Here is a 26,600-nt window from a genome sequence, read left to right as displayed (position 1 = left end):
ATAATAAACTATATTTATATTAACTCAGCAATAACCGCTCAAGTTAATTCTCACAAACTTACAATATCCACAACCAGAATACATATCATCAACTCAGCTATAACCACTCAAGTTGACATCAAATTATCAAGTACAAAGATATCCAAAAAAGGACCGTGACATAGGGTAAACATAGGGGTGGGGAGGGCGGGACAACCTTCCTCTTCTGTCCCCGCCGCTAGATTAACTGCTGACGCAGTTATTACTTAGATAAATTCCAACAAAATGCAAATAACCGTTATTAAAGTTGATTTTAAGCGGACCAATCAAATTTTAATATGCAAATGAGCATATAATACCAACTTGTTCTGTATTGATTGGTCTGTCACAATCCCATAGGTGTTGGTGGAGCAATGAATGCCCCCCCAAACCTTCATGGGACCGTAGACAGAACCAATCAGAAGAAAAAAACATATATCTACTATATAAATAAAATACATAAATAAAAGAGACCAGACTTAGAATATGGATTGAAAATTGGCCACGGCCCTTTATTGATATAACCATTAAATTTGTATATATATATTATACATAAATATATATATATTTTATAACATATATAACATATAATAAACTATATTTATATTAACTCAGCAATAACCGCTCAAGTTAATTCTCACAAACTTACAATATCCACTAGCCAGGCTCAAACAACAAGAGCCTGGCACCCCACCAATTTAACCGTGGCCACTTCAATACTATTCTGAAGCCCCAAATTAAAAATATCCAATGCAATATTCGATAAATGAACATCGTCTGGACGATAGAAACCCGGTAAGTAACCTTCCAGGTCAATGTGTCTGTACGAAAAACCATTAATTGAACGCAAAAATTTTTCTAAGGATCTATTAATACGTTTACGGATATATTTACAGAATTTTAGTTCAGGAATTAAATGCCAACTGAGTCTGGGAACAATTTCCGAAAAAATCAAAACCGAATTTGGAAAAAAAGAATGCAGTCTCAAAAATTGCAATCTAAGGGCAGAAATGATATCTAAAGTCTTACGAGACCCAATATCATTACCGCCTAGATGCAAAATAATAATAGAAGGGGATGGCCAATGAGACAATAAAAATTGCAAAGAATTATCCAAATCCACACACATCATTCCCCTTCTTCCCAACCACCAAACTTGAAATTCATCCATGTGCAGACCAAGGTTCGAACCATAGCATCTCAGAGCTGCCCTACGAGAGGCCCAGAACATGAAGGAATGACCGAGAATCCAAATATGCTTCCGACAATCTGCAAGTTAAATGACAAAATTAGGTCTCACATAACTCCGAAAACAATTAGAATCCCACCTCCCAATACGTTTAATCACCGGAGCAGGGAAACCTAACAATGCAGCTTCGGTGGCAGCACCGATACGAAATTAGTGAGACGTAATGCGAAGATGCTGAAGATTTGCATGTGCTAAACAACGTTTCAAAACCGAATTAAATTGGTAAATGGTAAGAGGAAGACCCGACATATGTAGCAGCAGCAAGGAGCCAGCAGGGCGTATCTTTAAATACTCGGACAAAAGAGAAACAATGCAAACCAAAGAACCATGCAAAGGACGAAGCGTGATCCAGCGGCCACGTCCGATTTGATCTGTTTTGCTGCGTTTTAAATAAATCTGTACAAAATCAGGACCAATCCTTAAGTCCGTGAACAAGATACCAAAAATACAAGAAGAATTTTTTGGCAACATCTCAGAAATTCGAAAAGCGCCAAAAAAACAAAGGCTAAACGCAACTTTAAATAATAAAGCTTCAAAAGGTGAAAAGCAAACAGAATCCGTGGCCTTGCAAATGGTTAGTAGTAAGGAAGAAGATATGGGAAACCTAGAATCCACTTTAACAAATTTTCTTCTGTATCCTTTCAACGCTTGTTGGACCGAAAAGAAGGACATACATGAAGGCATACCCGATAATTTAAAGAAAAAAGAAACACCACTAAGCATTTTTTGTATATGTGAATAAGAATATTCCTTATACATCAAAAAATTAAGAAATTCTAGAACGAGGTCCTCCAAAGAAATCTCCGGATTATGTCCCAGAGAAGTTATATAACAGTCCCACATACGCCACGCGGCTAAATAGTGTGCCCACGTGGAGGGTGCCAAGGAATTACGAACTGCTTGATGCACCGGAGTCAAAGCAGATCCCACAAATGCTGAGGGCATAAATTGCCGTGAACGTCTGCATATGGAACTAATTCCCGGAACCGGTCCAGCTGTAGGCGAGAGAGAGAGTCAGCGATTAAATTCGACTTACCCGGTATATATTTCGTCTTAATCCAAACATTCAGTTCTAAACACATAAAAACTAAGTGGCGCAATACAGCCAAGACGGGCAAAGATTTTGAAGTTAAACAATTAATGGCATAGACGACACCCATATTATCTGAATGAAACAACAAATTACGGTTGCGGAAATTAGAACCCCACAACTCCAAGGAAACCAGTAAAGGAAAAATTTCCAAGAAAACTATATTCTTGGTTAAACCGGACAACTTCCAAGGTTCAGGCCATAAGCCAACTGACCAGTGGCCTTGCCAGAAAGCCCCATACCCAATGGAACCTGAAGCATCTGTATACAAATCCAAGGCCGACAAGGCGCAAAAAGGCTGTCTCCACAAACAACACCCATTATAATTTTTTAAATTTTTTTTCCATACAATTAAATCATCACGTAAACAGCGGGTGAGACGTACAAAATGAAAAGGGGATGAAACACCAGCAATAGCTTTATATAAACGTCTAGAAAAAATTCTCCCGATGGGAATAACCCGAGACGCGAAGGCCAACAAACCTAGAACTGACTGCAAAGTCCTCAAAGTGACTTTCTTTTCTGACAAGACAAAATCAATTAGAGTATATAGCCTATAAATCTTATCAGGAGGCAAACGAAACTCCATAGCAGCGGCGTCAATAGTAATGCCCAGAAATTCCAAACACTCAGTAGGAAAAACCGATTTTTCGTGAGCTAAGGGAACCCCAAATTGGCGACAAACAATAACAAATTCTGAAAAAAGAGATAAACAGTCCGGAGTGCCGGCCTTCCCTACAAAGAAGAAGTCGTCCAAATAATGAACAACATTAAGAGACTTCGTGCGATAACAAACCACCCATTCCAAGAATGAAGAAAACATCTCAAAATATTTGCAGGATAAAGAACAGCCCATTGGGAGGCATTTGTCGTAGAAATAAAAACCATCAAATCTAAAACCCAACGAATTGTAGGCACTAGGGTGAATAGGAAGTAGCCTAAACGCTGATTTAACATCAGCTTTAGCCAATAGGACTGAGTCACCAACATTGCGAATTATGCGCAAGACATCGTCAAAAGAAGCATAGGACACAGCACAAATGTCATGATCTAACTCGTCATTTAACGATAAGCCTTTCGGAAATGACAAGTGGTGTATAAGACGAAAAGAGCCTTGTTCTTTTTTTGGTATAATTCCCAATGGTGAGACCCGAAAATTGACAAAAGGAGGCGCAACAAAAGGGCCAGCAATTCTGCCATCACAAAGCTCTTTAAAAAATTTTTCAGCAACTACAGCTTCATGTTTGGACACCGACTTCAAATTATCATGCACTACACATCCTGAACCTGCAAAGGAAGGAAGTAGAAAACCCACAGAGAAGCCATCAAATAGTATGCAAGCTATCAGTCGGTTTGGCCACAATTGAAGCCACGGTTGCATTTCTGCTACCTTCACTGGTGTGACCACTTTTACGAAAAATATCAGGTTGAGTATTGGAAGACTGAGAAGCTAGCTTCTTAAAACATCTCGAGGCAGAATGAGCGCCTGCGCAGAAAGAACATTCATGTTTATATCTACACGTGCCCGGCCACTTGCATTGGCCTTCATTAAAGCTGAAACACAAACCTTTTTTAAAAGGAGCAGGAGGGGTAATAGACATTGGCTTTGCAAAAGTACGCTGAGGTAAAAGAAGGTTCAGCCAAAGCCCAACATCTTTTGTCCCCCAACGCATAGATTTATGTATAGCTAGTTTTTGACGAAAAGATTCGTCATAAAAAAACCAGGCTAGCCCATTAAAATTTTTATAGGCTTCTAGAACTATCTCAACATGCTGAAACAAACCACTACAAAGCTCAGGATGTTTTTCTCCCATCACACTGGCATATATATACAGAAACCTTGAAGCCAATTATTAAAAGATCTGGCCGGTGTTCTGCGCTCATCAGATTTCTCATTATCTTTTTTATCAAACCGATTATCTTTAGAAGAAGGAAGTAAAGACAATATATCCACAAATTCTCCTTTCCAGATTTTTTCTTTCAATACTAAATTCAAATGGAAGCCCAACGGCGAAAGTTCGCACGTCATAGCCTCCTTGTAACAGGTTTCAGGTATAGAAGAAGAGGATACCGGCAGAGGCACTTGCAAAGTGTTTGAGACAGGTACAGAAGTAGATAAAGGCAAATCAGAAACAGCACCGACATGATCAATCCAAACAGGTGCAACAGTATTAGCAGGTAATTTTTGTACATTAACAACCTGATTAACTAACACATTAAATGACCTTGCCAAATCTAATAACATTTGCAAATTGTCAGACTCACCACTTGTCACAGGAGCTGACACATTTGCAGGCAAATCATGGGCATGCAGTACTTCATCTGTACCAGAAGGTGGCTCCAAAGCAGCAACCTGTAATGAATCAGAGCAAACAGGGGAGGGGGAGACAGAACCCTCAGGAGGAGGATCCATAATATCAACATTTTTATTACTGACATGTCCTTTCTCCATTCGCCTGCTTCTGCTCTTTTTCAAAGCAGCAGAGCAGCGAGGTGGTGACGGGGATCCGAACCTGCGTGGGCGCCTTCTATTCCTACTGTCCCTGCCAGGGCTGCGTACTGCGCAGGCGCCCAAAGGGCCCGGCAATGGACACGGACTTTGACGATCTCTGACGAGGTGAGGAGGCGGAGACCGAGAGGGGCGGTCAATGGGAGAAAGGCGGCGACGGGCAACATGAGTCCCGGGAGGAGGAGGAAATCCACTATGCGGCGCAGCAGATGAGGTGAGGGGCGGACACACTCCAGAGTCATCACCGGCCGGCAAAGGACAGTCTTGCAGGGAAAGACAATGGCGGATCCAGGCTTCACCACCGGCGGAACTTGCTCTCTCTAGCACGGACTGAAGTAAAGACTGCATTGTTCGATTGTAGTCGGTAACCGGTGCTCACAAACACAGGGATCAATCACCGGGGTTAGAGAGCAAAACAGGTCGCTCCTCCGTAGCAAAGAGGATTCCAGGCAGAGGCAAAAATGACAGGATAGCTGAGACAACCTTCCTCTTCTGTCCCCGCCGCTAGATTAACTGCTGACGCAGTTATTACTTAGATAAATTCCAACAAAATGCAAATAACCGTTATTAAAGTTGATTTTAAGCGGACCAATCAAATTTTAATATGCAAATGAGCATATAATACCAACTTGTTCTGTATTGATTGGTCTGTCACAATCCCATAGGTGTTGGTGGAGCAATGAATGCCCCCCCAAACCTTCATTCTCCTATATTAACCTTGATGAAGGTAAACTCCATTACAGTAGGAGCAGTGAAATATAGAGTAGAACTGAGAGCTTGAGAAGTTTGAAAGTTCAATTTTACACCCTTGCCCATCTTTATTGACATCAACTATTAGCAGAAGACTTGTTGTCACGAGAGCGGGTGCACATTGTTACCATGCAGCGGGAATGCTGCCTAAATCCAAACCATAAAACTATCCCACGAATCCTGGAGAGAGGAATGAAAAGAGAGCCTGTGTGGTCACATGACAGTAAAATGAAATGTTGTGGTGAATAACAGTTTATATTTAAAATTTCAGTAGTGTTTGACTTATTGAAATGTTTACTGATGTTAAGGAGAACTTAGACTGAAAAATAAAGGTCAACCTTTTGAAAGGTCGGGGCTGATCAGAAAAAAAAAATCAACATTCTATTAAAGTCACGTGACTGGGAGAGATCCAGACAATAATGCTAACCCTTGGATACTGCCTTATCATTTTAAAGAACTCAGTCTAAATAACACTTTTTATACACTGTTAGATACAGAAAATAACCATGGGTATTGAATAACTCATGTTATGTGTTTTCAAAAGCATTCAGAAATAAACACTAAATCAGAAGGTATCCTTGAAAAACCATATATACAGAATATATATACTGCAGGAATGATAACTTGTTGCCAGCAGCCTAACACAATATATACTACAGACCAGTCTGTCTAACATCAATAGTCTGTAAACTATTAGAAGGTATAATAAGGGACTATATCCAAGAATTTCCTTATAAAAACTACAGTATATCATTAATAGTAATCGAGATGGATTTATGAAAGATCATTCTTGCCAGACCAATCTGTTACCATTCTATGAGGAAGTGAGCTGTCATTTAGCTAGAAGAAGGCCAATCGATGTAGTGTATCTGGATTTTGCCAAAGCATTCAATAGAGTTCCCCACAAACAGTTAATTTACGAATTGAGGTCTGTTGGCATGAACAATACTGTAAGTACCTGGAAAAAAAACTGGTTACAGGAGCGTGTCCAAAGTGTGGTGATAAATAGCATGTACTCAAAATGGTATAAATAGTTCAGACTGCAAAATTGGAAATACATGTTATGTTTGGGGGGGAATGAGGTTGAATGTTAGGACTAGGGTAAAAGTTAAAGCAGAGTTCTACCCAAAAGTGGAATCTCCGCTTATCTGCTTCCCTCTACCCCCCCCCCCCTCGGGTGCCACATTTGGCACCTTTCAGGGAGGAGAGGGGAACAGGTACCTGTTTTTGACGTCTATCGTTCGACTTGTGTACAAGCAGTCTGTCTAGTTTTTCTCAGGCAATCAGTGCTGCCAGCTATAGCCCACAACACTGATCATTGTATTCTTACACCGGGCAAGGCTCCCCGCCATTAGAATACAATACCACAGCTGGAGGAATGCCCCCATCCACACTGAATGTGTGGATGGGGGAATGGAGGCCTTTTCTTTCATTCAATCCACTAGTTGAACTAAAAAAAAACGCATCCGCATCCTCCACCAAAAAAAAAAAAAAAAGCATAATGTATGGGCTGCCTAAGTGTCAGTGTTAGGTGATAGATTGTTAGATTGTTAGGTGTTTAGGTGTGATAGATTGTTAGGCTGCTCCTGAGGAAGCATTCTAACGCGAAACGGCCGTAGAGCAGTTCTACATGACAGAGGTCCATAGCCACCAGTTCTGTTGTGAGTCTGGTGGCTTTTCATGTAAGTGCTCTTCAGATTTTTGCACTATTTGGATCATTATCAGATGTTTTTACTAAGTTTTTAAAGTTGCTTGTCATGCCTTTGTTTTAAATAAATACTACGCTATGGGAAGATTTGTTCTCTCCTATGTCTGCTGATTTACACCTGCTGTGCTGGAGTATTGGAGGAGATATCCTCTGGTGTGAGCCCCCTTATGTCTGGCTCCGCTAAAGTCTGATATTACACTAAAACGCAGTAGCTGTCTTGATAAGGCAGCATATCGGTCTGGTGAATTCGCATTCCTATTTTTGGTGAAGGATCACTGGTGGAGGAGTGTTTATTTAGATATACCGTCACTGAATATCAGCACAATTGTGGATTAATTTTAAAAGACTTCCTATGGACTGAATTATTATTATTCCGTCACTTTAAATCACTGTTTGTTTAAACGCTGTAACTTATTTCATATGTATGTGACATAATTGTCACATACAATATTCTACATTTTATTTTTGGATTATTTGTCACTTTTATCACTGTTTTTAGCGCTGCAACCTTATTTTAGCGCTGCAACCTTATTTTATAAGGTGTTTAGTTGGGCTGAAAGGAGACATAAAGCCCTTCCCTAAGCTAGAGTCATTTAAAAGCAGGTTTCTGCATGTCTCACATGTATTTCTAATGCCAAAATATAGGGGTACATTTCTGATTCTAGCATTGTGGCCAGAGCCATACAATGAATTTCTTTTTGCCCGAAGCTAAAGGTGCATTCAAATATATGATATACGGCACAGATACAGACTAAAATAATAGAATCATTTATTCCAGCAAGAAACTGTACCCAGACAGTTTATGGTGCGGTGGGCAGTGGGCTAAAATAAAACCCATAAATGTTGAGGATATGGATAGGTAATAATTGGGACTAGCGACATGGGTAATCAGAAGGAAATTTAGGCTTGCTCTGGGTGCCACAAACTCCGTGCACCTAAATATGAAGTACTGCTTGAGGCAATGTAAGTTATAATTTAGAAGCTTACCGTCATCATCACTATAATCTTGTCATGAGCCTTCCATTTCACTACAGAGCTGAAATACAACGCATCATATACAATATGCGCAGCAACAAAGAACTGTGACAAACTTCTTACTGAGAAAATAAATCAGTTTCTATAAAGTTCTTCCAGACTGTACTACAATGGAAACTTCTCTTTATGTCATTTTATTCTGCCCAGGGTCTATCTTTCATAAAAGTAGTCTATTCTAGTACCTTTCAAAATGTTCTCAAGTATCACTGACAATGCATACATTAAACATTAAGGAATAGGTTATTTACAACATTTTAAAAATTAAAACATTTTATTTATGATTGTAAGGTTCCTGGTTGCTGATTTTTAGGATGTTTACTTAATATGCCCAATGTCCACAACTAGTTTATAATAGGGTTTTTCAGATGATCAATGAAAGTGAGTGGGTTTGCCTGGGGTATCACAGTTCTCAGAACTCTGTGTTACAAGTACTGAAAGAGGAATCAAAAGTAAAGTTTTTGTATGCAAGTTAAGAAACAGTAGAAGAACGGACAGCATTTTTATATGATGCAAATACATTTTCAGTAAATATAGAAAAGCACTTCCATTTATCTTTCTGGGTATATATTTTCCTTATACCTGGTGGGTATGTAGGCAGGTTGGGCTGCGGTATATCCACTGACCTGAAGGTGGCACTGTGCCATTTCTTCAATATAGCAGAAGACAATTGAGGACTAATGTGTCCCTGCTATGGACTCCAGAAGGCATATCTCATTGGATGCGGAAATCTTGCGAGATTTGGGTGGCCAACTTGGCACAGAAGGTCTTAAATAGGAGATTCTGCATCATACACCCACAGTGTGGGAGTAGGATATGGACAGAGCTCCATTAATTAGGGAGAGAGTAGGAGCAGTGACTGGGAGAAGTATCTGACAAGGAGGGAAGGAGAAGGTTTTCCCCTGCAGGATGTCTCTTCTGCTATCTTTCTAGAACAATCTCCCAGTGGCAACCAGACATCTGCAAGGACTTTTGAGGGCCACAGTATGACTCAGTATTACCACAGCATCTTTCGGGGAAGCTTTTCTCCATTATTCTGTGGTCTTTAAGCACATGGTATATTACTTTTTGGAAAGTGCCTTGCTGAAAACATTACCCTCTTCTGTCTGAAGCGGTTTATTACCTGCAACATACAACTGCAAGAAAAAGTATGTGAACCCTTTGGAATGATATGGATTTCTGCACAAATTGGTCATAAAATGTGATCTGATCATCATCTAAGTCACAACAATATACACTCACAGTCTGCTTAAACTAATAACACACGAAGAATAAAATGTTGCCATGTTTTTATTGAACACACCATGTAAACATTCACAGTGCAGGTGGAAAAAGTATGTGAACCCCTAGAGTAATGACATCTCCAAGAGCTAATTGGAGTGAGATGTCAGCCAACTGGAGTCCAATCAATGAGATGAGATTAGAGGTGTTGGTTACAGCTACCCTGCCCTATAAAAAACACACCAGTTCTGGGTTTTCTTTTCACAAGAAGCATTGCATGATGTGAATGATGCCTTGCCCAAAAGAGCTCTCAGAAGACCTACGATTAAGAATTGTTGACTTGCATAAAGCTGGAAAGGGTTATAAAATTATCTCCAAAAGCCTTGCTGTTCATCAGTCCATGGTAAGACAAATTGTCTATTAATGGAGAAAGTTCAGCACTGCTGCTACTCTCCCTAGGAGTGGCCGTCCTGTAAAGATGACTGCAAGAGCATAGCGCGGACTGCTCAATGATGTGAAGAAGAATCCTAGAGTGTCAGCTAAAGACTTACAAAAGTCACTTGGCAAATGCTAACATCCCTGTTAGCAAATCTACAATACGTAAAACAATAAACAAGAATGGATTTCATGGGAGGATACCACAGAGGAAGCCACTGCTGTCCAAACAAAACATTGCTGCACGTTTACAGTTTGCACAAGAGCACCTGGATGTTCCACAGCAGTACTGGCAAAATATTCTGTGGACAAATGAAACCAAAGTTGAGTTGTTTGGAAGAAACACACAACACTATGTGTGGGGGAAAAAGAGGCACAGCACACCAACATCAAAACCTCATCCCAACTGTGAAGTATGGTGGTGGGGGCATCATGGTTTGGGGCTGCTTTGCTGCGTCAGGGACTGGAGGGATTGATATCATTGAAGGAAAAATGAATTCCCAAGTTTATCAAGATATTTTACAGGAGAACTTAAGGCCATCTGTCTACCAGCTGAGGCTCAACAGAAGATGGGTGTTGCAACAGTGCAATGACCCAAAGCATAGAAGTAAATCAACAACAGAATGGCTTAAACAGAAGAAAATATGCCTTCTGAAATGGCCCTGTCAGAGTCCTGACCTCAACCCGATTGAGATGCTGTGGCATGACCTCAAGAAAGCGATTCACACCAGACATCCCAAGACTATTGCTGAACTGAAACAGTTTTGTAAAGAGGAATGGTCAAGAATTGCTCCTGACTGTTGTGTATGTCTGATCTGCAACTACAGGAAACGTTTGGTTGAAGTTATTGCTGACAAAGGAGGTTCAACCTGTTATTAAATCCAAGGGTTCACATACTTTTTCCACCTGCACTGTGGGTGTTTACATGGTGTGTTCAATAAAAACATGGAAACATTTAATTCTTTGTGTGTTATTAGTTTAAGCAGACTGTGATTGTCTATTGTTGTGACTTAGATGATGATGATCAGATCACATTTTATGACTAATTTGTGCAGAAATCCATATCATTCCAAAGGGTTCACATACTTTTTCTTGCAGCTGTATGTAGAGCCATTACTGTAATGTATTTCTGTAATCATTTATTTTCTACAATATAAACAATATTTAAGTACCCATATATGTTGACTCCTCTTACGGGTACACTGGTTTGACTCCTGCTACAGGTACATCACTGTATGCCAGTCACATGGTATAACAAATTCTAGATATTATTCTATTGTATTTTACATATTATCTACTCATGGTGGAATAATGTACCATGTGATGACTTCAAATAAAAAAATAACATGCAGGATCTACATGTTTCTCCAATACATATGGTTTTGCATACCATACCCTCACTTGGGTGTACAACAGCTCACCTTCCTTCTCCACATTAAGTTTCCACCTAGGAAAAAAGCATGCAGATTTCATAGATTTTATGGACACGCATTTATGGTTTGGAAATTATGCAATAGCATACCATTATAGTACTGGGGTGGGCAACAGGTAACCTTCATCTCCCACATCAAGTGTCCACACAGTCTTCAGAGTGGATTTTAGATATGAGGAAGGAAGGTAAACGGTTGAACACAAATTATATATAAGAAATGTATAAATATAAGTTGCGCTATATAGTGAAAACATATATGATAATGTAAAAAAAGTCCAGAGATAAAGTCCATATAAAGGCAAACAGCACGTCTGACGAAATTTTCTGTACAGGTACCGCTTACCAAAGGCTAATGATAAATAGGCCCAAAGATTCCAAGTGATCCACAGGAACCAGATCTTAGACGGACTCCGTATGTTGAATGGATCTCCTCAGTGTTGAGTGATCATGTGAAATGAAATAAAAAACGCCATAGCGTAAAACCACAAACAAATAAATATAACACCCCAAGTGATAGGAATATCAGAAAGGTGCTGTAGTAGTGATAGTAAAGAACATAAACACCTCCAATCCTGTGAATATACTCCTTACCAGAGTAATAGAAAAATATTGCAGAACAAATAGTGTAGAGGACCTCCCCCAATAGGACTGCAGCTTACCAAAAGGAAAATAAATAGAGCACATAGATCCCAATCGTGTCACCGAAGGGGGCTGACATACATATGCCCTTACCAGCTCCAGCTGAATATAAGAAATGCCAACTGAATATAAGAGTCGCCAATATTGAAACAGTGGTCCCTGAACCCAAAATCTTGATATTTGGGAAGGTGCCTCCACATGTACCCAGCTCACTAAATATACCAAAAAACTGGAAATGACTCCAACTTATGGTGACCGCAATTTATTTATTCATATAGAAAGTGTAAAAGCACCATACACACTAGTGTTCGTATATGGCATCCGCAAATAATTGCCAGCAGTTTACTACTGCTTTAAAGCTCTCTATTAAGATCTGATGCCAGGCATTTGGGAGGCAATTGTATTGCAAAGATGGTGCCATTCTAAGATCATGTACTGTAAAATTTGGATCCCTGCAGCTTGCTCCCAGTGCCAACACACTTGTACTCCCTCAACTCCGCTATGCAACATGTATATTGAAGTAGTTGGCCAGATACAGGGATTAGCCAACAGCCAGCTTACTGTAGAGTGGTACTCAGAGAGCAGATGAGTGCTGGGACTAGAAGCAAGCTCCAGGGAGACACATTTTGCAGCTGATATATATCTAAAAGGCAGCCACAGAGATAAGTTGAATTTACAGCTTTACATTTTTACCCCCAAATCCAGATATTCAATGTTTCTGCAGTTCTGCAGTGGAATTCTTATTGCTTGTCACTTATCATTTTTGTTGACAGTTTGTGTTTTTCATAAGTTTTCAGTTTATTAAAATTGCTTCAGGTTCAGTTCTGCTTATCCAGCTAGGACTTTATTCAACAAAACGTATACTTTCTTTCAGTAGGTAATGATAATTTAAAAACAAAATATTTTAATCCATTTATAAGTTTGCCCCTGGTTACACATGATTCCCCTCGAGCTTTTGCTTTTGAATCTAAATTATAGTTCTTTGTTACAGGAAAATCTGCAGACTTATAGAGTATATCAGTTTAAAGCAATATTAAACCCTAAAGCAAAAACCTAAAGTGGAACTACACTGTATCTGAGCACCCCAACCAAAAAAAGTTATCTAATTAATTTTTTTATTTTTAACATTTAAATTTTTATTGCAAAATAAAATGAGAAAGGCAGATATCAAGTATACATACACATGCAATATAGGAAATATACAAATGATCTAGTGACAATTGCAATGGATTCTTGTCAAAGAAAACAAAGAAGATGCCTGGAACTAACCATCTAAAAGTAGAGATCCTGGCAAGTTTCAGCCATAATGTAAATGGGGATTGGTAGAGGAAGTAGGGGATATCATCCCCTAGTTCCAACAGGCTGACATGTTATAGATGTTATAGTGTAATTCCGGAAAGTAATCCCAAAACATGGAAAACTTCCAAAATAACACTTAGACCCCATTCACACTACCGCGACTTGTCAGGCAACTGGTCAGCCTGACAAGTCACTGTCCATTGTGTGCTACGGCAACCGTTCTAATAGGAGTGACTCAAGTCACTCCGACTTAGCAACTTGCATAGACATTCATTATATGAAGTCCTTTCAAGTCGCGGCGAAGTCACGGTGCACGCAACTTCACAGGTCGCCCCCGAAGTCGTGCCACGTTAGTGTGAACCGGCACTTAATGATAACGTGATAGAAAACTGCCAAATTGTTACAGATATCTGAATAGATAGGGAGAAGAGAACCAGAAAGGAGAGAAAGAGAGAGGAGAAGAAGAAGTAAGGAAAGATGAAAAAAAAAAGGGGGGGGGTATTAGGGTAGGGGGTTTAGGACTAAAACATTGGCTCTGAGTTAGTCAATCCACAGGGAGATGTGGGAGCACCATCAACCTGTAGAAGTAACCTCAATGAGAGCCTTTCCTTCCTCAGAATAGATAAACATGTTCCATAATGTCCAGGTGTGCGTGTAGGCCTCTAGTTTCTGGCAGGCGTTCAAAACCAGGTCCTCCATCTGGTTTAATTCCTCTACTTTCCTCAACCACATATCAATTGTTGGAGATTGTGTCTGTTTCTAGGTAAGGGGAATGCAGGACTTGGCTGCATTCAGAAGGTATCGAAGAATAGATTTCTTTTAGACCTTGGCGTGGATCGTGGAAGCATGCAACAGGAAAACCACTGTATCCTCTGGGATGAATAATTATATGGACCCCCTTCCAGAAACGTCCCAACTTAGTACAGGACCAGAAGATATGTAACAACTTCCTATGTTCCTCCTGACATTGCCAACATAGAGCAGAGGTGGTCAGGGAATATTTATGAAGGAGAGAGGGGGTAAAATAACACCAGGTAATAATCTTATCTAATTCATTTTTGTTATTCAAAGCAAACTCCCCCATCCATCCATGTATCCATGCTTTATTTAGCTAAGAAATCACTTTGAAAAACACCCCCTGGCATTTTTTGGCTGCGGCCAACTTGAGTAAGGCCAGATAATTCATGTAGCATTTACTTCCTGGAATTCATTTTCCCTTAGCTTAGGAATACAGGCTTAGCTCAGCAAACCCCTCCTTCCCTCCTGAAGACTCCTGGGATGTATGACATCATTTGCCTAGACAGGAAAATCAGGAAGTACCTGAAGAAATGCATAAAAAAGTAAAAAAAATTAGATATGATATACTTTTCTATCTACTTCTAATGCTGGCAGCATAAGGATTACAAATAATCAATGTTGATTGAGAGAGTGAAGTTCTGCTTTAATATGTTGCAGCTTGCTTATCCAAGAATGTGGTGGCTGTATTTGTGTTTTGTTTTTATTTTGCTTCTTTTTTATTTATTTTCACCCAGTAATCCGGCCAGTAACACACTTTCTGTCTAAGGGCCGGTTCCACATAATGCACAGCTGCCGGAGAGGTTAACCGCTGTGGTTTCCTCTCCAACAGCTGTCTGATGTGGTGGCAGTACTGCACACACAAGGCTTCCTTTTTTTCCCCCTTACCTAACTTTATTTGAAGTGTACAAAAGTACACTTCATTCATGTCTCTGTGCAGCAGCGTGATGCGCTGCACTGCTATATAGTGACATGCAATCCTGTACAGTGCAGTGCAATAAAATGAAGCATGTCTGCATTCTATCACAGCTTGCGGCAGTTATCTTAAAAAAGACATTAAAAAGAAAGAATCACATTACACATTTACAGAGAAAAGAGCAAAAGAGATCAATAATGTCAGATATATATACTGAACAGATAGTGGTTGTGATCCGCAGACTGAGTTGAAGTCCCCACAGCCCATTTCAACAGGAAAGTCCAACGCATTTAAAACATGTATTATATAAAGTTCTTAATCAGGGAAGTACCACACTACAAAATAATGACATGTCATTGTCAAACAAAAACACAAATATTCAAATACCATTTTTTGACAGAATTTTTGAGTACATATCATCTTTTCCAACTTACATCATAAGCATCTGCAGGTTCACCTGTGATCCCCTGAGGGGTCCACTAAGAGCCCATTGTGCAGCAAGGAAAGAGGGAACAAAACCCATTTGCAGAGAAGCCCACTGGAGACTAAGGATCAACCGATATCGTTTTTTCTTTGCCGATAAAGAAATATTTTGGCTATTGCATATTTGTATCGGTCGATATGGGCCAATATTTTGAACATTTAAAGTTTTGCAAAATAAACACAATTTTCGACACAAATCTGTTACTGAACATTTTAATGTTTGTTTATTAACATTTTTAACATCAAGGACTCGTTCACATCTTAACTGCATGAAAACTGATAGGAAAACCGCACTTGCATGGACACCAGTTTTACATCATCTGATTGTGAATGATGCATAAACTGCTGCAGTAGTGCACTCACTTACTGCAATAATTTTAAATCACTACTGCAGTGCAGTCAGTGCAAAATTGCTAGAAAAAAGCTAGACAACAACAAACAGCTAGACAGTGGATTGGAAGAGTCAGTGGACTACTGCTGCAGTAGTGCACTCACTGCAATGACTTTAAAGCACTAACTGCAGTCAGTGCAAAACTGCTAGAAAAAAAAAGCTAGACAGTGGGGAGTCAGTGGACTACTGCTGCAGTAGTACTCACTCACTGCAATAATTTTAAATCACTACTGCAGTGACTGCACTGCAGTAGTGATTTAAAATTATTGCAGCAGTGAGTGGCGCACTACTGCAGCAGTAGTCCACTGACTCCAATCCACTGTCTAGCTTTTTTTCTAGCAGTTTTGCACTGACTGCAGCGCAGTCAGTGCAAAACTGCTGGAAAAAAAGCTAGACAAAAGCTAGACAGTGGAATGGATTGGAGTGGAGTGGACACTAGTACTATACCACTACACTTTCAATGCTCCCAGTTAAGTAGAACAATATTATAGTGCAGAAAGCATTACATTTCAGCATGTTCACCAGTTAAACGGCTTCTGTTTTTTTCATAAATTGCTGCCACTTCACTAAAAACATGCTCACTTGGTACCGAGGAAGGAGGAGCAGAAAGGTATCTTATAGCATGAGAAGAAAGTCTTTTGTAGCATGGCTCACTTTCTTTCCACCACTGAAGAGGATCACCACTTCTTATGTAAATTACTGGTTCCTTCAAATAGAGATGAAGTTCATCATCCAGGCTCATTATTGCAGATTCAGAAGAATCCTCCGTATGAGGCCCCAATAAAACACTGAAAATGTCATGATCAATTCGACCATGATGAAGAAGATTCTCTTCTGTTCGTTGTTGTCTTTTTAGACATTTTTCTGTTTTTGCAGCATGCTGCTTTTTCAGATTATAAAAATGCTGTTCTGGACTTGTCTTTTTGGCAGGAACCTCCTGCACCTGCTATTGAATATCTTCTGTAAGCCATTGTTTTGCCTTGGCCAATACATCATCAGAAGAGAAAGCATGGTTCTTGTATAGAGGAACAGCCAGCACAACATTTTTAATCTCTTCATGCTTCTCAAAACATATATCAATCAAAGCTCTCTGGCCTGACAGCCCATCATTTGAAAGTTGGAGGGTATTGTGTACTATGATACTGAGGTCTGACATATCAGAAAGTCTCATTCCTTTCCGTATGTTTGCTCCGCTGTCTCGAAGGAGCACAAGCATCACTCAGTCTTTGGTGATTCCCCATTCTTCAAGCATGCCTAGAAACATTTCTCCACTGTACTCCCCAGTGTGGGATCCTTGCATCACTTTTGTATTCAAGATCAATTGCCTTTTTTGTCCATCCACTGTCAATGAAGGGGCATGTAAGATTCATTAGTGACTCTGTCCTCCTCCTGACCAGCAGTCAGTCGTGAATGAGAGTGAGTTGCCAGCATTCTCTGGTTGCAGCATAGCCTTTACTTTCTCACCGACCTTTTGGTGAATCTTTCCCAGCATTTCGGTTCGATAATACTTCTCACTCTTCAGTGTGTACCATGGCTCAAGTATGGACATCAACCACTTAAATCCTGAGTCAGACACCATTGTAAATGGCTGGTTATCAGTGACCATCATCTCTGTGATTACTCTGTCCAACAGTTGGGATCTTCCATCTGAATCTAGACTGTGACACCTATTTTTTTTTCTGAAATATATCTGTTATTGTTGCCTGGGATAGTGGAGGAGGTATTTCAAAATCACATTGATATTAATTTTGTTTTTTCTGTGCTGCATGATATAATTAAATTCTTAGATAGGCCCAAAGATTTGACGTATTTTTGTTTTTTGCAGTTACTGATTTCATGCTTATATTGTTTGTGCATGTGTTGCACACTGCTGATTTTCCTGGAGATGGTTGAGATGAGAGATAGTCCCAGACCACACTTTTACTTTTTCTGTCTTCATCCATCTCCATTGCAATTTGAAAGAGACGATAAGGTTAAAAAAATGGCTGGCTGGCTGCTGGCACCCTGCCCTGCTGTGAGTGGCTTGCTGGCACCTGTTGTGGGTCGGTGGCTGACGCCTGGCAGTGTGGGTGGCTTGCTGGCACCTTGTTGTGGGGTGGCTAGCTGCTGTCACCCTGTTGTGGGTCAGTGGCTGATGCCTGGCAGTGTGGGTAGCTGGCTGGCACCCTGTTGTGGGTCGGTGGCTGACGCCTGCCAGTGTGGGTGGCTTGCTGGCACCCTGTTGTGGGTGGCTGGCTTGGTGTCACGCTGTTGTGGGTGGCTGGCTTGCTGGAACACTGTGGCGAGTGGCTGGCTTAGTGTCACCGTGTTGTGGGTGGCTGGCTTGCTGGAACACTGTGGTGGGTGGCTGGCTTTGTGTCACCCTGTTGTGGGTGGCTGGCCTGGTGTCACCCTGTTGTGGGTTGCTGGCTTGCTGGAACACTGTGGTGGGTGGCTGGCTTGGTGTCACCCTGTTGTGGGTGGCTGGCTTGCTGGAACACTGTATTGGCTGGCTTGGTGTCACCCTGTTGCGGATGGCTGGCTTGGTGTCACCCTGTTGTGGGTGGCTGGCTTGGTGTCACCCTGTTGTGGGTGGCTGACTTGCTGGAACACTGTGGTGGGTGGCTGGCTTGATATCACCCTGTTGTGGGTGGCTTGCTTGGTGTCACCCTGTTATGGGTGGCTGGCTTGCTGGAACACTGTGGTGGGTGGGTGGCTGGCTATGTGTCACCCTGTTGTGGGTGGCTGGCTTTGTGTCACCCGGTTGTGGGTGGCTGGCTTGCTGGAACACTGTGGTGGGTGGCTGGCTTGGTGTCACCCTGTTGTGGGTGGCTGGCTTGGTGTCACCCTATTGTGGGTGGCTAGCTTGCTGGAACACTGTGGTGGGTGGCTGGCTGGCTGGCTTGGTGTCACCCTGTTGTGGGTGGCTGGCTTGCTGGAACACTGTGGTGGGTGGCTGGCTTGGTGTCACTTTGTTGTGGGTGGCTGGCTTGGTGTCACCCTGTTGTGGGTGGCTGGCTTGGTGTCACCCTGTTGTGGGTGGCTGGCTTGGTGTCACCCTGTTGTGGGTGGCTGGCTTGCTGAAACACTGTGGTGGGTGGCTGGCTTGGCATCACCCCGTTGTGGGTGGCTGGCTTGGTGTCACTCTGTTGTGGGTGGCTGGCTTGGTGTCACCCTGTTGTGGGTGGCTGGCTTGCTGGATCACTGTGGTGGGAGGCTGGCTTGATGTCACCCTGTTGTGGGTGGCTGGCTTGTTGGAACACTGTGGTGGGTGGCTGGCTTGGTATTACCCTATTGTGGGTGGCTTGCTTGGTGCCACACTGTTATGGGTGGCTGGCTTGCTGGAACACTGTGGTGGGTGGCTGGCTTGGTGTCACCCTGTTGTGGGTGGCTGGCTTGGTGGAACACTGTGGTGGGTGGCTGGCTTGGTGTCACCCTGTTGTGGCTGGCTGGCTTGGTGTCACTTTACTGTGGATGGCTGGCTTGCTGGAACACTGTGGTGGGTGGCTGGCTTGGTGTCACCCTGCTGTGGGTGGCTCGCTTGCTGGAACACTGTGGTGGGTGGCTGGGTTGGTGTCACTCTGTTGTGGGTGGCTGGCTTGGTGTAACTCTGTTGTGGGTGGCTGGCTTGGTGTCACTCTGTTGTGGGTGGCTGGCTTGCTGGATCACTGTGGTGGGAGGCTGGCTTGATGTCACCCTGTTGTGGGTGGTTGGCTTGCTGGAACACTGCGGTGGGTGGGTTGGTGGATGGCTTGGTGTCACCCTGTTGTGGGAGGCTTGCTTGCTGGAACACTGTGGGGGGTGGCTGGCTTGGTGTCACCCTGTTGTGGGTGGCTGGCTTGGTGTCACCCTGTTATGGGTGGCTGGCTTGCTGGAACACTGTGGTGGGTGGCTGGCTTGGTGTCACCCTCTTGTGGGTGGCTGGCTTGGTGTCACCCTGTTGTGGGTGGCTGGCTTGGTGTCACTCTGTTGTGGGTGGTTTGCTTGGTGTCACCCTGTTGTGGGTGGCTGGCTTGCTGGAACATTGTGGTGGGTGGCTGGCTTGGTGTCACCCTGTTGTGGGTGGTTGGCTTGCTGGAACACCGTGGTGGGTGGTTGGCTGGCTTGGTGTCACCCTGTTGTGGGTGGCTGGCTTAGTGTCACTCACCCTGGCCTGTTGTGGGTGGCAGGCTTGCTGGAACACTTTGGTGGGTGGCTGGCTTGGTGTCACCCTGTGGGTGGCTAGCTTGCTGGAACCCTGTTGTGGGGTGGGTGTCTGGCTGCTGGCACCCTGTTATGGGGTGGGTGGCTGGATGCTGGCCTGGCAACCTGTTGTGGGTCAATGGCTGGCGACCGGTACCCTGCTGTGGCTGGCTGGCACCCTGTGGTGGGTGGCTGGCTGGCAGCCTGTGGTGGGTGGCTGAGGCCAGGGCCTGTGGGTGCATGGCTGGCTGGCACTGTGACCGGACTGCAGCTGCACACACTGTCCGAGGCTGGCCGAGGCATGGGAGGCGGTCTTAGAAGGCAGAACGAGTCAAATTATAGGCCCAGCACGCAGAGACACGTGAAGCAACACACGCAATGATGTCCGTGTGCGCCAAGCACAATTTAGGCAATATCTGTAACTTCCGGGGCCGATTCCGATATATCGGGGAAAGTGCAGATTGGCCCTCGATATATCGGCCTTGCCGATAATCGGTCGATTCCTACTGGAGACACATATCAATTATACAAAAGTGAGTAATGGAGAACCAAAAAACTATTCACATTTTCTGTGGTTGTTAATTCAGCAAGGGATTATATACAATAAAAGGAGGGGATACCATCCAATCTAATCCACTGAGAAAATTCCCCATAAACCACACATCCTCATCTTCTACGGTATGGTCCTACTGCATGGAACATCCATTCATCCACACCATACATTCAGAACAACCTATTACTATCCCATATTAACCCCAGTCCCTACTAATAGACTTATCCCTCCATTTAGAGATAAATGCATAAAAAACTTTTAGGTTTGAAGCATACAGTATACTATAGTTATATGATATGAGGTTGGTTGGGTCCTCTGTCAGTTTAATACCATACTAGGGTCAAGTGCTTCAAGAGGGCGGCTGGAGAAACACCCCCACCAAACATCATTATCCAGCTGCTAATAGAAACAGGGCTCTCCTGCACCTCTAATACCTGATGAAGCAAAGGAACGTTCAAAGGAATAAATGTAACTTGCCCGTTCCAAGCTCTTACCCAAAAGAACAAATAAAGGTGCCCTTGCCCCTAAGTCTAGGCTATTCCTATTGGCCCATAACTATAATGGAATGCCTCACTGGCCTATAGGTATCTTCAGAAACAGGAGAGTTTGGGAGGCTGCCTCTTTTGTGTGTTAACACCTTTATATGCCCCCACTTTATTACCTGGGGCAGTTTATTTTTTAATGGCAGAGTCTCTTTAACTGACCAACCTTTTTTTCTATTGTTAATACTTATTGTACAAAGCTTTATTTTTTCCCCTTTGTGATATTGTTTTTAAACCTTTTATTTTTTTCCAAAAAGAAAACAAGATAAAAAAGCAGGCACAAGAGACCTCCAAGGAGCATCATGAGCTACAGTGCAATAATAAACCTTATGAGTACCTCTTTTCCGTGAATAAAGATATCATGGATAGCTCTGCTTCTGTTGCTGAGCCAGTACACTGAAATCTAACATCTTACTGAGAAAGATATTAGTGTAAACAGGCAGTAAACATGAAGAATATGAAACTCTTCCATCTTATTTATTATTAAAGCACATATGCTTCTTCACCTGAATGTCGGTCCCACAGCATCACTCATTTCTCATATTTATTGAGATAACAAAACAGAAAGACTTCATTTTATAGGAAATTAAATAAAAACAAGCCCATGTATTCCTCCGGTGACCTTCCTGGAAAGTTGCTTTATTTCGAACATAATCAGACGCATCCTTTATAGGCATTTGAGAAAGTTCATGCAGGGTTCTCTCTCCTCTGCCATGCATATGTTAATATACAGTAGTGTTTACTGGTGGTGATGATAAGCATGATAATGTCAAGAACACTGCATATGGCAACTTAATGACTCTAACTCACTTAAAGTGACCTCTGAGCCAGATGGAACAGGGACCAAATCAGGTTAGTGATGCTGCATCTCTTCCTCTAGCCTGATCAAAATATACACTTACTGAGCAATTTATTAGGAACACTACGCTAATACTGATAAAAGCCTTCCTTCTCAAATCTCTCGCATGGGTCTTTGTGGCATAGATTCTACATTCTTCAAACAGTATTTCGAGATATAGGCCCCTGTTGGAATGATAGCTTCACACAATTTGGGTAGATTTGTCAGTTAACGCATTCCCAAAGATGTTCTATTGGATTCAGATTGGATTACTGGCCTAGACGAAATTGAGATGAATCAGATCAAGCTACATTTTTTCAGTTTTCAATTGCCCACTGCAGGCTCAGCTTTTCATTTCATTCTTGCTGGACAGAAATGTTACCCAATGTGGTCTCAAATCTTTATCCTCACTACAGTTTTAAAGTGTTATCTGAGATATCATAGCCTTTCTGTCAGCTTGAACCAGTCTGGCCATTCTCCTCTCTCTCATCAACAAGGCCTTTATGTCTTCAAAACTATAACAATTTTTTGTTTTTCTCATCATTCTGAGTAAACTCTAGACCAGCCTTTTTCAACCAGGGTGCCCAGGCACACTGGTGTGCCTTGAGGTTTCTTCAGGGGTGCCTTGGCAAAATGCCTAAAAATTTGCCTAAAAAAAATTGTATACAAGCAAGCCTGAGGATGAAGCCTGCCTTTTAATTACACAAAGACACAGGTATTTATTGTGCACTTATACAACCTTCTAGCTGCCAGCGACGTAATGACCTGGCATCATCCGTTAATAAGGAGGATGTCAGTCACCTGCATAGCATTCTTGCTTGACCCTCCCCTGCCTCTCTCCATCAGCGTTGGGGGTCACATCAACTGAGTGATGGATAAAAACTGAGGGAGAAGAGAAACATTGGAATACTAGTCAGTACCAGTTTTCAAAAGTGTATTTGTTTTGGAAGAATACATCACCTCTAATGTTTGGTGTCCTACTTGTGTGGTTGTTGCTGCGTTATGTAAAATGACTAGAATAATTTTAGAATGGGGTGCCTCGAGACTGTCAGAATTTTTTAAAGGGTGCCTTGAGACTGTCCATAATGTTTAAAGGGTGCCTTGACTGGAAAAAGGTTGAGAAACACTGCTCTAGACACTGTTGTATGTGAAAATTCTAGGTAATCAGTGATAAAAAAAATGTCACCAACAATCATGCTAAGATAAGAATCATGAATACACCAAGAAAAAAAAAGATGGGGTTTTTAAGGCCAGTATGCAAGGGAGCATCACAATTAGACACACTGTTTTATTGTTAAAAAGACATGTTTATTAATCCAAAATAGATAAAATTACAACACACACATATGGTAAAAAACATATGTAGATATATACTCCCATTGGGAGTGCCGATACATCTATACCAGTTGGTGACAATGGCCTCAGTAACAGCGCGGTCTAGAGGTCCCCAGCAAGCCGACGTGTCTCCCAGCAAGGCTTCCTCAGGGCCAGAGAGACCAAACAGACTGATATTCCCACTGGATCAGAGGTAAGGCAAACATATGTCTTTGGGGCAGGCGTCGGGAACCAGTCAGGCAAGGCAGTTCAAACATAAATATAGAAATAACTCTGGCGATGATACTCCCACAATCTCATTTCAACTACATTTAGGGAACTGACTTGTCAATGGAGCAATCCTTGAAAGAGTAGGTTCATCTTCCATAGGGATCATTAACATATAATTGTGTGTATCCACCTCATAGTAGCTGAGGGGCCTCCCAGGGCAGGCAGCAGGGGTTGTCCCAAGTATAAGTATGTCCAAGTGTGGATCACATAGGCATAAAATTACCCTTCACAAAGAGTGTTCCAAACGAGCCTGCCACGAAAGTCATATTTTTCACATTTTGTGTCTGACGTGACATTAGCTGAAGCTTTTGGCTTGTTTCTACATGATTTTATGCATTATGTTGTTGCCACATGATTAGCTGATTAGATAACTGCAGTAAAAAGCAAAAGCAACATTTTGATCAGTGTGCAGCAGTCCCTGCTTGACAGACGTTGATCTTTTGAAACATGTTAAAGATTTTTTGTTGATGAGTGGCTGAGCCAATTGGCTGCAGCCAGTGGTCAGTGTATTCTGACAGCTGCCGGTGCCACTCTCAGAATGTAAGGAAAATGGGCATATTTTATGCCTTTATTTTCCCCATGGGTTAGTTAACAGGGCAGTTAATATACAAATTAAGTTAGGCCTATTGAGAAACATTAGTAGGTGCTAGGTTAGGCTGAGGTGGGCCTGGGTTACTGAGGTCATATGAACTTTTGACCTGGCCCTCCTGTGTCTATTTTCCCGCTCATTATAGGGCTGTAGCTAGGGAGTTTTTTGAACTGCGGGGTTTTCCCGCCCAAATCTTAGCCCTGTATCTGGGGAGATTTTGTGGAACAGTCATCTTCCCGCTCAAATTAGTAGGTCTAGAGCCATAAACCAGTTGATTCTGGCTCAGTATTGGGCTATTTAAGGGGCTCGCTGCCGCCTTTTTCATTCAGTCATCACTGAGAAGATCAAGAAGAGAACTTCAGCTTCCCTCAGCGGGTTTCCCCGGCTTCTCGGAAGACAGGTCGGCGGGTTCAAGTCTCGTGTGTGCAGCTATCAACTTAAGAAGCTATTAGCTGTTGTGCAGTGAAGGCTGAAGACTCTCACCGTAATCCGAAGATGAGCCTGATGAGACGTCTCATCGAGAGGGCCGGCGGCGCTGGAGGCGAGGATTGGATCCGTCGGTGCCTGGACCTGCCGTTGGAAGAATCGGTCGGCCAGCCAGCAGATGTCGGGGCGAGAAGACCCATCGGCAGCGGAGCGGCGGAGGCCGGGAGTTGTCTCCAGAGCATGGCGGAGTCCGGCGGAGGAGTGATGGCGTCACTGGAGCCGGATGAGGAGGAGCGGTCGCATTCGTCAATGCGCAGCCGCGGAAGTTCCGTCACCTCCGGTTGTGACGCGGTCTCCGGGAAACGGAAGAGGACGCCCCGGCGCAGATTTTCTCCCCCTTCTTCTCCCCACAGGAACCCCGGGCAGCAGAAGGAGCAGCGGTCAGCGAGTCGGCAGAAGAGTAGCGGGTCGGCGACAGCGGCGACAGCGGCAAAGGCAGCAGCATCGGCGGCTTCAAGAGCGGAGGCAGCGGCAGCAGCAGGACGGCCGGCGGGGACGCAAGCGGCCGAAGAGGACAGAGGACACTCATCCCCAAGTCAGCCCGACAGGGTGACAGGTGAGAGAAGCGGTAACCTGTCTGCACAGAGGCAGATCTTTTTTCCCACAGGTGGAGCGGAGCGAGAGCAGGGATGCGACAACGCCAGGGACTCTGATTTTCTAAGCGGTGAGTCTGGCAGAAGGCCGGTTAAAGATGACATGTTTAATTTATTTGGTAAATTCTTCTCTGACTTCAGATCCCTAATGGAAAGAGATGATCAAAGGCTTAGCCACAATGCTAGTGAAGTATGGTTGCCACCTTGTGGCGAGGTTAGAGAAGACATGAATAGGAAATCACACCCAGGTTCGGTTCCTGGCCAATGCACCACAAATAGTGAAAGAAATGTCAACTCTTTTAGGTTGGCTCGGGAGCAAAATTTGCCTGAGGTGGCCCTAAAGGAACCATTAACATGTGAAGTCTCGTCCCTAGGCTTTCATTTATCGGAATCCATGAAAGATAAAATTTGGCAAGGAGGCTTTATTGATATCCTTTCCTTATTGCCATCTTCCAAGGAGTTCTTCTCCAAGACAGATAAGAAGGAAGAAGAGGATAGGAAACGGCCAGTTACAAAGTCTTTTAACAACTGGCTTCAAGCATTTTTTATTTACTCTGCAGTTGTTTGCGAGAGATTTCCCAACAAGAGCTTGGGGCTGTTCCAACATATGGACATCATCCTAGAAGCCTATAAACACTTTGGTGGAACAGCGTGGTACAGCTATGACGTAGCTTTTAGACAGAAGTTAGCTGTACAACCCAATCTTAAGTGGGGCGTTAAGGATGTTAGTCTGTGGCTGGACCTTTTCCTTCCCCAGAAGCCATTTCTTGCTAGATCAAATTACACACAACAATCTCAACAAACGTCCACTAGCTTTAAAAAAGGAGTTTGTTTTAACTTTAACGAGTCGCAATGCCGATGGCCTGGCTCATGTCGTTACAAACATGAATGCGCCTTCTGTTCGGGGGCGCATCCAATCGCCAAATGCTTCAATCCCCAGTGAATCTCAGAAGCATGTTAACCTGGCTTCAACGGTACCCCGACAAGTTGAAGGCTGACCTGTTGTTTGAGGGTTTCAGTGAAGGTTTTTCGCTCCCCTCCTTCGAAGGTCAAGGGTGTACTTTTGTGAAGAATCTAAAATCGGTTAGTGGTTTAAAAGAAGTAGTCTTAGACAAAATTAACAAAGAAATCAGTTTGGGTAGATTTATGGGCCCATTTACCTCTCCTCCTTTTGAGAATTTTCGGCTCTCCCCCTGGGGATAGTGCAGAAAAAGGAGCCTAATTCTTATAGGCTCATTCATCACCTGTCCTATCCGCAGGGAGGAT

Source organism: Pelophylax lessonae (assembly GCF_965119305.1).
Source record: "Pelophylax lessonae genome assembly, chromosome: 5".
Taxonomy (NCBI): domain Eukaryota; kingdom Metazoa; phylum Chordata; class Amphibia; order Anura; family Ranidae; genus Pelophylax; species Pelophylax lessonae.
This window is presented reverse-complemented; position numbering follows the sequence as displayed.